At 45.5% G+C, this 10000-nt stretch overlaps 1 protein-coding gene across 3 annotated transcripts in view; it reads right to left on the reverse strand.

Annotated features, from left to right (window-relative positions):
• The window catches only part of LOC135096681 (uncharacterized), a 50212-nt gene that overhangs the window by 26502 nt on the left and 13710 nt on the right, over nucleotides 1–10000 (reverse strand). The window lies entirely within an intron of this gene.

Here is a 10000-nt window from a genome sequence, read left to right on the forward strand (position 1 = left end):
TCCAATAACTTTGCTTCTTCTTCTTTCCCTCCTCTATTTCAACCAGATGGCACCACTGCTATCACATAATTTTCTAAAGCTGAACTCTTCGCTCAAACCTTTGCTAAAAAACTCGATTCTGGGCTTGTTCCTCCCTCTCCTTCACTTTCTGACTACTTCATGCCACGTATTAAAATTCTTCGCAATAATGTTTTCCATGCCCTCGCTGGCCTAAACCCTCGGAAGGCTTATGGACCTCATGGGGTCCCTCCTATTGTTCTCCGAAACTGTGCCTCCTTGCTTGCACCTTGCCTAGTCAAACTCTTTCAGCTCTGTCTGTCAACATCTACCTTTCTTTCTTGCTGGAAGTTTGCCTATATTCAACCTGTTCCTAAAAAGGGTGACCATTCTAGTCCCTCAAACTACCGTCCTATTGCTTTAATTTCCTGCCGATCTAAAGTTTTTGAATCTATCCTCAACAGGAAGATTCTTAAACATCTATCAATTCACATCCTTGTATCTGATCGCCAGTATGGATTCCGTCAAGGCCGCTCTAATAGTGATCTTCTTGCTTTCTTTACTGAGTCTTGGTCATCCTCCTTTAGAGATTTTGGTGAAACTTTTGCTGTTCCCTTGGACATATCAAAAGCTTTTAATAGAGTCTGGCACAAAGCTTTCATTTACAAACTACCCTTGTACGGCTTCTATCCTTCTCTCTGTAACTTCATTTCAAGTTTCCTTTTTGACCGTTCTATTACTGCTGTGGTAGACGGTCACTGTTCTTCTCCTAAATCTATTAACAGTGGTGTTCCCCAGGGTTCTATCCTGTCACCTCCCTTCTTATTATTCATTAATGATCTTCTAATCCAAACTTCTTGTCCTATCCACTCGTACGCTGATGATACCACCCTGCACTTTTCCACGTCTTATCATAGACGTCCAACCCTTCAGGAGGTAAACATATCACGCAGGGAAGCCACAGAATGCTTGACTTCTGATCTTTCTAAAATTTCTGATTGGGGCAGGGCAAACTTGGTATTGTTCAATGCCTCAAAAACTCAATTCCTCAATCTATCAACTCGACACAACCTTCCAGACAACTATCCCCTCTTCTTCAATGACACTCATCTGTCCCCTTCTTATAAACTGAACATCCTCGGTCTGTCCTTTACTTATAATCTGAACTGGAAACTTCACATCTCATCTCTAGCCAAAACAGCTTCTATGAAGTTAGGTGTTCTGAGACGTCTCCGCATGTTTTTCTCACCTCCCCAGCTGCTAACTCTGTACAAGGGCCTTATCTGTCTATGTATGGAGTATGCTTCACATGTCTGGGAAGGTTCCACTCATGCTGCTTTTCTAGACAGAGTGGAATCAAAAGCTTTTCGTCTCATCAACTCCTCTCCTCTAACTGACTGTCTCCAGCTTCTCTCTCACCACCGCAATGTTGCATATCTAGCTGTCTTCTACCGCTATTTTCATGCTAACTGCTCTTCTGATGTTGCTAACTGCATGCCTCCCCTCCTTCCGTGGCCTCGCTGCAAAAGACTTTCTTTTTTCTTTCACCCCTATTCTGTCCACCTCTCTCACGCAAGAGTTAACCAGTATTCTCAATCATTCATCCCTTTCTCTGGTAAACTCTTGAACTCACTGCCAGCTTCTATATTTCCACCTTCCTATGATTTGAATTCCTTCAAGAGGGAGGTTTGAAGACACTTATTTATCAATTTTTGACAACTGCATTGACCTTTTGATGGGACTGGCATTTCAGTTGGCATTTTTTTTTATTAGATTTTTGTTGCCCTTGTTGTCACTCCTACATAAAAAAAAAAAAAAACTACTACTACTAATAGTCGTTCTACTTCTATTACTGCTACTGATACTAATATTAGTTCTAGTACTACTACTACTACTACTACTACTACTACTACTACTACTACTACTACTAAAACTTCTACTACTACTATTACTACTTCTACTAATAATACTACTACTACGACTACTACGACTACTACTACTACTACTACTACTATACTACTACTACTACTATTATTATTACGATTACTGTTTTTACTACTACTTCTACTAGTATTACTACGAATATTATTATTACGACTAATTTTTGAATTATTATGAATACTACTACTATTACTAATACTACTATAATTATTATTGCGACTACAGTTACTACTGCTTCTATTACTACTAGTACTATTACTACTACTATTACTACTACTACTACTAATACTAATACTACTACTGCTACTACTACTACTACTACTACTTCCTTGCAACCCTCCGTGTCCGCTTTACAATCTTTCCTTGATTCATATTTTGTATTATATTTTGTTGTTATCAGTGTGTGTGAGTGTGTGTGTGTGTGTGTGTGTGTGTGTGTGTGTGTGTGTGTGTAGGATTACAGATAAAAATACTATTCATGGACACCGTAATTTATTCACGAAAATAAAAAAAAAAAAAAAAAATATACAGTGGTCTCTCTCTCTCTCTCTCTCTCTCTCTCTCTCTCTCTCTCTCTCTCTCTCTCTCTCTCTCTCTCTCTCTCTCTCTCTCTATGCCTCTTGTCAGTCAGTCAGCTGTTTTTAAGGTCGCTGGGCCTCGCTCCCCTCCTGCCTGGCTTGTATGATGCCATGTAGTATTTTACAGGAGTACTTTTAATCACGGCAGTAATGTTGTCATGCAATGCTTGTCAGTAAATTATGTGTATTTTAATGCCACTTCTCTTGTTATAACACACACACACACACACACACATGGGAAAGGAAAGAACGTGTGACCTTAGGCGCTCTAGAGCAGCCTCGGCCAGCATGTTGGCCTTCCTGCCTTCCCCGCCCCCTATTGATAGTGACCTCGGTTTTTTCAGTTTTCAACTCTTAGTTTTTAGTTTTAGGCTCGCCCTGGTGAGATTGTTGTACTTGTGAACACATTTAGCGAGTGCGTGTCGACACATAAAGGATAATGTGTGCTGCCGTGCAAACGTACGAACGCAACTACCTCCTGCGTCGTATGCGAGGGTCCGGTCACCCGCCGCCCAACGTGATAGTTAGTTACTTTTACTGACCAAAGAAATTATTCATACAGTAAAGTGAAAGGTACAAAATTTGCCAGTGGTCCAAATAAAGAATCATACATTTACAAACATAAATAACAACACTTTCACCTAAGTATTGTTTAAGAATTAGGCGATGCAAAGTAACCAGCATTAGCAAGCACTTACTAGCAGTAATGCTATAACTAACATAGATACATAACTCAGCATAACGTCTAACACAATTTGACCAATATTAATGAAATAGGTAGTTCTAATTAAGTATTGTTTTATTTTTAGGTCCTATAACTATTCAACAGTTCACACACGTACCTACACAAAACATTTACGTCTTCTGTTTCTTTAAATAACTCGTCTAAATTTTGTTTGCTTATCATATATTTTTGGCTGACCTGTCTCGTCAGTACGCACTCCAGCAGTACATGTTGGTCAGTCTGTGTTGCCTGCCCGTCACATGCACACACGCGCAAGTCCCGCGAGATGCGACTCCAACGGCCGGTCTCGATCTTTAAGTCATGAGACATCAGTCGAATTCTAGTAAACGCCAAACGTGTAAAATCAAGGACATATATGTCATCTGAATAAATATTATGGACACCAAGACTAGAATTCAATATTGTTTTATATGTGTGATACTTTGTTGCGTCTTGTGGCTTATTGGTAATTAAATTAATTATTCTGTCAAGAGGATTTACATGATTATCATACTGTATGGCGCTCTGGATAAACTTATAACCAGGGGTGTTAGCTTCTCTGCATCAACTAAATACAACATGAAATGGTTCACTTCTGTCGAGTAGATAGAGTCAGCTTCCTCTCCAAGAAACGTTTCCGTCGGGCACAGACAGTATGGTAAACTGGCTTAATTCTTGATTCAACACGACATAAGTTTGAGCTTGTGTTATTTGTCACGTCCAGGAGACATTTCATAAGTTTATTGTACTGACTGGTGAGTGACACACAGCCGTCTGTCAGCCACGTCTTGCAGCTGTATCTCAGTTCAGCCAACACAGCCGCGTCAAAAACAAGTCACTTATAACACTGAGGCATATCAGGGTTCGAGGCACGAATTATAGAAAATTTGTTGACGACTGACTGACACTTTGCCTCGTGTAGTGACACCACGTCCTTCATACAACCGCTGTCGGTAAACCAGGCCCTTAAAAACTTGTATCTGTCACAGTACTTAATAACGTGTTCCTCGATCTTTAATGGAACTTTATCACAACGAGTGATATTTCAAACAAAAAAAATAATTTAGTCCTCATTAGGAACAATTCCATAATCATTGCAATAATCGATGACAACTCTGAGTTTCCTGATGCACATATCCCGAGATGTTGTGTGCAGTGCGCCCAAGTAGCTGTTAGTTGCTATTTGTTCCTTCAGCATACGAATCATCTGGTTAATGTAAATCACAAACATTAGACAGCTGGAAGGTGAGCCTTGCCTTACTCCCACTGACGACTCCACCGTGGCACTCTTAAGCACGTTACGTGTGCAGCGATACATAACATATATTGCTTTTAACATCCTTCTTCCACATCCTATTGATCTTAAGCATTCTATCAGCCTGGACCTCGGTACTTTATCGTATGCTTTACGATAGTCTATAAATAATACATATAACTTCAATTTCTTGTATTTTACATAATCACACAATAATCTCAGTGTAAATATCTGCTCTAGGCATCCTCTTCCCTCCATTGCTCCTGCTTGACAATTGTCCACATCCATCCACATTTTCAATCTATTGATAATAAGTGTGTCATAGAGTTTAGCTAGGGTGTCCATTATACTAACACCTCTGTAGTTATCACAAAGCATGCGATCACCACACTTAAATAATACACTTAACTTACTATAGCACCAGGCTAGTGGGAAACACAAACTATCAAAAATTACATTGAACATTGTAAGAAAAAACATCAACCAGTTCATAGGTAAGTTCATTAATAGGGCAGGACTTATTCCAACAAAACTTTTCTTTTTATCAATCCCTCTCACAGCTGTTTCCACCTCTCTAAACGTGAAAGGATCATCCACAATGGGAATACTTGGTGCCTGCTCAAAGTTTACCTCTCCAACTTCCTCCTTCACTGGATTCAATAATTCCTCAAAATGAATCTTAAACTGACTCTCAGTAGGCTGGGTACTGCCTTCTTTACTTCTAATTTCACCTTTCCAGTTAATTGCTTTCCAAATTTTCCCACAGTCATTTTCCTCCATGACTCTTTTAGGTCTACACTTCCCTCACGCGTGACATTCGACTTTTTACACTCCTTTGCTATTCCATTAACTTCCCTGCAGCTTTCCTTAACCACGTCCTGCACACTTTCCTCATTCACCACGCCCAGGGTTGGCGGCTCACACAGCGCCATCCTCGTCACGAACGCTTCTATATCCACTTTGTCATGGTGCAGGCCTGTCGCGATATTAGTGGTGCAGCTAGGGACTGTGTGTCAGCGTCCGACCCAAGTTACTGGCGCGCTCAAGTAGCCGTGATGGCGTTACTCATTTAAAAACGTCAGTGTTAATTGTTAGAGTGAGTGGCGCATGATCTGAGCACGACATAACTTGGCGTGTACATAAGTCTTTCAGGACATTCAAACTGCTATACTTAACTAAACACAGGTCGATAAACACAGGTCGATTTCCGATGTCCAGCGATCATTACGCCTAAAAGATAAATTCCCTCCTCGCTGCTTTCCGTCATATTTCAAATGGTTAGCAACTACCATTTCTTTCTCTTCACACATGTTGGGTATTGCCCGGCCCATGGAATTACTTAAAAGATCTTTCACACCATTATATTCACATCTCTTTCCGTTTATATTTGTACTTGGTAGGCAACCCATACGTGCGTTCAAGTCAGCGACCAGTATGGCACCGTCACAGTCGGTCACCTGCCCCTCCCACAGCAGCGCCGGGTCGTGGTAGGGCGAGTCGACCGGTGGGATATACATGGCGCCAAGCCTCATCCCAGGGCAGCAGGACAGCTCGACCCATGTTTGTCCTTCTGCTGCAATGTTGGCACATGTGATATATGGCACCAACGCACACTTCACCAACATCATAATTCCTCCTCTCCGACTATTTTGTTTTCTTTTATTCATATATAAATCAAAACCTGCCACGCTACTAATTAACGTTACTTAATTTCAGTGATCCATATCATGTCAAATTCTAAAGCAACATTTATCACTTCAGGGCTTTGGAGCTTATTTTTCACACCACAGATATTACAAGCACATATTTTTAATTGTCCATTCCAATTCTTTCCATGCCAAAATTTGGGAAACACCTATCATTCACAACACCATCACGCAGCAATACTCGCCGCCGCCAGTCATACGTAATTTCCACTCCCTGGTTGTCTGGTTTCTGCTTCTCCTCATTTTCTCGGGTCCTCAGTCTTGTCATTTCTCTCCTCGCCGCCGGATGAACGTCCTTCTTCACGCAAATCCGTTCAAAGTCTCTTCCTGTATCCTTCAGGTTCTTCGCCACTCGCAAGATGTCGCTCCGTTGATCTTGACTCTCCAGCGTCACGTGAATAGGGCGACTCCTCCGTGCGTCAGGCTGTCCAAGTCGTATTGTTGCCCATACATCGGTGCGTATCGGTCCGGCGTAACCCGCGGCTTCCAGCACTATCTTGATCTTGTCTCCATCTGTCGTTCCCAGGCCGTCGTCATCCTCCGAGACCCCAGTTATAACCAAGTGCCGCACCCTTTTTTTGGCGCCAAGGGATTCTAGGAACCGGTTTTGCTGGTGGATAATCATGTAGGCTTCATCGAGTGTTGTATTCAGTGATTCTATTTCTTCCTTCATCTCCTTCACAGCTGCCAAATCTTCTGGAATATTTCTTATTTCTTCGAGTAATTCAGAGCTCGGTGGCTGCTCTTCATGAGGCTGATGTGCAACAGTTGTTCTCAGTGCACATTTTAGCTGCGCCGCTGTCAGTTTATTGATCTCCGTAGCAGACAATGCCTTCACTGTGTTTATATTGTCATAACTAGCCATCTTGGACAAACAAACAAGTATCCTGTTAAGTCTTTGCACCCCGTTTTCTTCAGTGGCTTGGCGTCGCCGTTACCATGGCAACGGTTTTCACAGCGGTGCAGAGGGGATGGGACCGGTGTTGGCAATATATTGCCTGATCTAAGCCTGTATGGCAGCAGATTCTTGGCAAAACTTGAAGCTCTACCCAGGTCTGTTTGTTGATGTTTGCAGCGCCATCTACACAGTGCCTTAAGACTTTGAAACTATTTCGGAACCGCGGATGGAGAGGAGGTAAAAGTGTGGTGCGTCCCATCAAGGCAGTGACCTCCAGTGCCAGAGAAGACCGCTGGGTGGAGAAGAGGGAATACAAACACTCAGAAGTGCCGTGTGTGTGGTATAGTCTTCCCTCCCTCCTCCTATTTAATGCGACGTCTCTGGCCAACAAGATGGACGAGCTGATTGTGACGGTGAGCTCTACTTGTGCGGACATTGTGGCGGTTACTGAGGCGTGGGAGGTCGTTCCTGAGGTGTGCACAATGCAGGACTACCAGCTCTGCCATCACCTCAGGACAGGACGCAGGAAGGGGGGGGAAGGGCGGAGTGGCCGTTTTCTCCCAATCTACCCTCAGCCCCTCACACCTGCCTGTCAACATTCCTGCCGGAGTAGAGGCCCTGTGGGTGAGAGTTACGCCCCCCTGCCATCTCAGCAACACGGCCTCCATCATCGTGTGCGTCGTGTACCACCCCCCACGAGCCACCACAGCACAGTTACTCACCACTCACATCAGTGACACTGCTGAGGCCCTAAGTGTGAGGTATCCTGTTGCCAAGCTGGTCATCTGTGGGGACTTTAACGGATTGTATATCAGCGATATCCTACACCAGCTACACCTCACCCAGGTCGTGGACTTCCCTACCACCCAGCAAGCCACCCTCGACCTTATACTGACAGACCTAGGCCAGCAGTACTCGCTCCCCAAGCCGCTGCCTCCCATGGGACGGAGCACCCACCTCTCCATACTGTGGACACCCACAGGACCCACCACCTCGACCCCCCGGCCAGCTATCGACAGGACCCACCGCCCCATGCCTGAGTCAGCCTTGAGGGAGTTTGGGCAGTGGGTGACACAACACCTGTGGACCGAGGTGCTGGATGTGGAGGACGTCCACTCAAAATGGCACAATTACGTCGCCACCACCACAGAAGCCTTCCACCGCTACTTCCCAGCCAAGAGCGTCACAGTGCACACATCTGATGCCCCCTGGATGACGCCCCGCATTAAAAGACTCATGCATCAGAGGACGTGGTCGTTCCATTCCTGCCCGGACCTATACGGGAAGCTAAGAAACAGAGTGATCAGGGAGATTAAGGCTGCCAAGGCAAGCTATTACCCGGACAAGATACACCACTTCAAGCAGGCCAACAACAGACAGTGGTACGCTAGCAGCAAAGCTTTGTGTGGCCTACAAAAGCACACTTCATCTCTTCCTTGCACCTCACACCTTCCTGCTAATCTCGCGGCTCAGGAGATGAACGACCACTTTGCCGCTATCTGTCACACCTACCCTCCCCTCCACACCACTCCGCTTCCTGCCCATCTTCCCGCCCCCTCCCCTTCCCCTACTGTACTGGCGATAGATGTTTTTAAGAGGATACTTAAAGATACCAAGATACCAAGATACCAAGGATACTTAAAGATACCAAGATCCACCACACCCACTGACCTTCCCATATGGGAAGAGCCAGCAACACCGCTATGCCCCATAATAAACGCCTCTCTTTCCCAACACTCTTGCCCCGCGGACTGGAAGACATCTTACGTCTCTCCCATCCGCAAAGCTTCCAGTCCACAGTCCCTCGGTGACCTCAGGCCAGTCTCTATCACCCCCATCCCTAGCTTTATTTGTGAAGATTTTGTGTATGACTGGGCCTACACCAAAACTTGTTATACCGTGGATATCAGACAGTTTGGAAATATTAAAGCCACCTCCACCTCCCATTACCTGACCAGCTTCCTTGACTTCATCCACAGCCACCTGGACAAGCGAAACACCTCTCTACCTGTTGCTTTTGTGGACTTCAAAAAAGCTTTTGATCTTGTTGATCAACTTTGTTGTCTTCAGCAAGGCAATGAGTCTGGGTCTCCCTCCCAACCTGGCAGCGTGGCTAGCCAACACCCTCTCAGGGAGGCGTCAGGCCGTTCGCTATCAGGGTCTGTCTCTAATATCCAACAGCTGACATGTGGGGTCCCCCAGGGAACCAAGATGAGCCCACTATGCTTCCTCCTCCTCACTAACGACGCCCTCACTGACACCCCCATGGCTGGAAGTGAGTGTACGACTGCACCGTGGGCGTCCCAGTCTCCACCAGGAACCCGGACTACTTGCCACTCCAAGTCATTTTGGAGCGACTGCAGACATGGACGGAGGAGAGCAGGATGACCATCAACCACAGCGAAACTGTGGTGATGCATTTCTGTACCTCCTCTGTACCAGTGCCCTCTCCCCAACTCACAGTGGGCTCTCACCCCCTCCAGGTGGTCCGATGTGCCTCTGGATGTGCTTCTCGGAGTCACGGTGGACGACCAGCTGACCTGGAAGCAGCATGTCGCCAGCACCGTAAGATCCGCTACCTACAAGCTGTACATGATGCGCAGACTCAGGTCACTGGGGACACTGACAGACGAGTTAAGGGGAGTGTGCCTCACCTTCATCCTCCCCAAACTCATGTACGCCTCCCCAGCGTGGTCCTCCTCCCTCACACACACTCAACAGCTCCAGCTGGAGAGAGTGCAGAAGAGGGCGTGCAGGGTCATCTTTGTCCCTGCCTACACCACCTGTGATGAAGCCCTGACCACCCTGAGTCTGTTCAGACGTCCAGACTATCCACCAGGCACCGAGAGGCTCTGGAGAAGTTTGGAAGGGGACTTCTGCATCATCCACGCCTCAGACACC

The sequence above is a fragment of the Scylla paramamosain genome, unplaced genomic scaffold (genome assembly GCF_035594125.1).
Source record: "Scylla paramamosain isolate STU-SP2022 unplaced genomic scaffold, ASM3559412v1 Contig5, whole genome shotgun sequence".
In the NCBI taxonomy this organism is placed as follows: domain Eukaryota; kingdom Metazoa; phylum Arthropoda; class Malacostraca; order Decapoda; family Portunidae; genus Scylla; species Scylla paramamosain.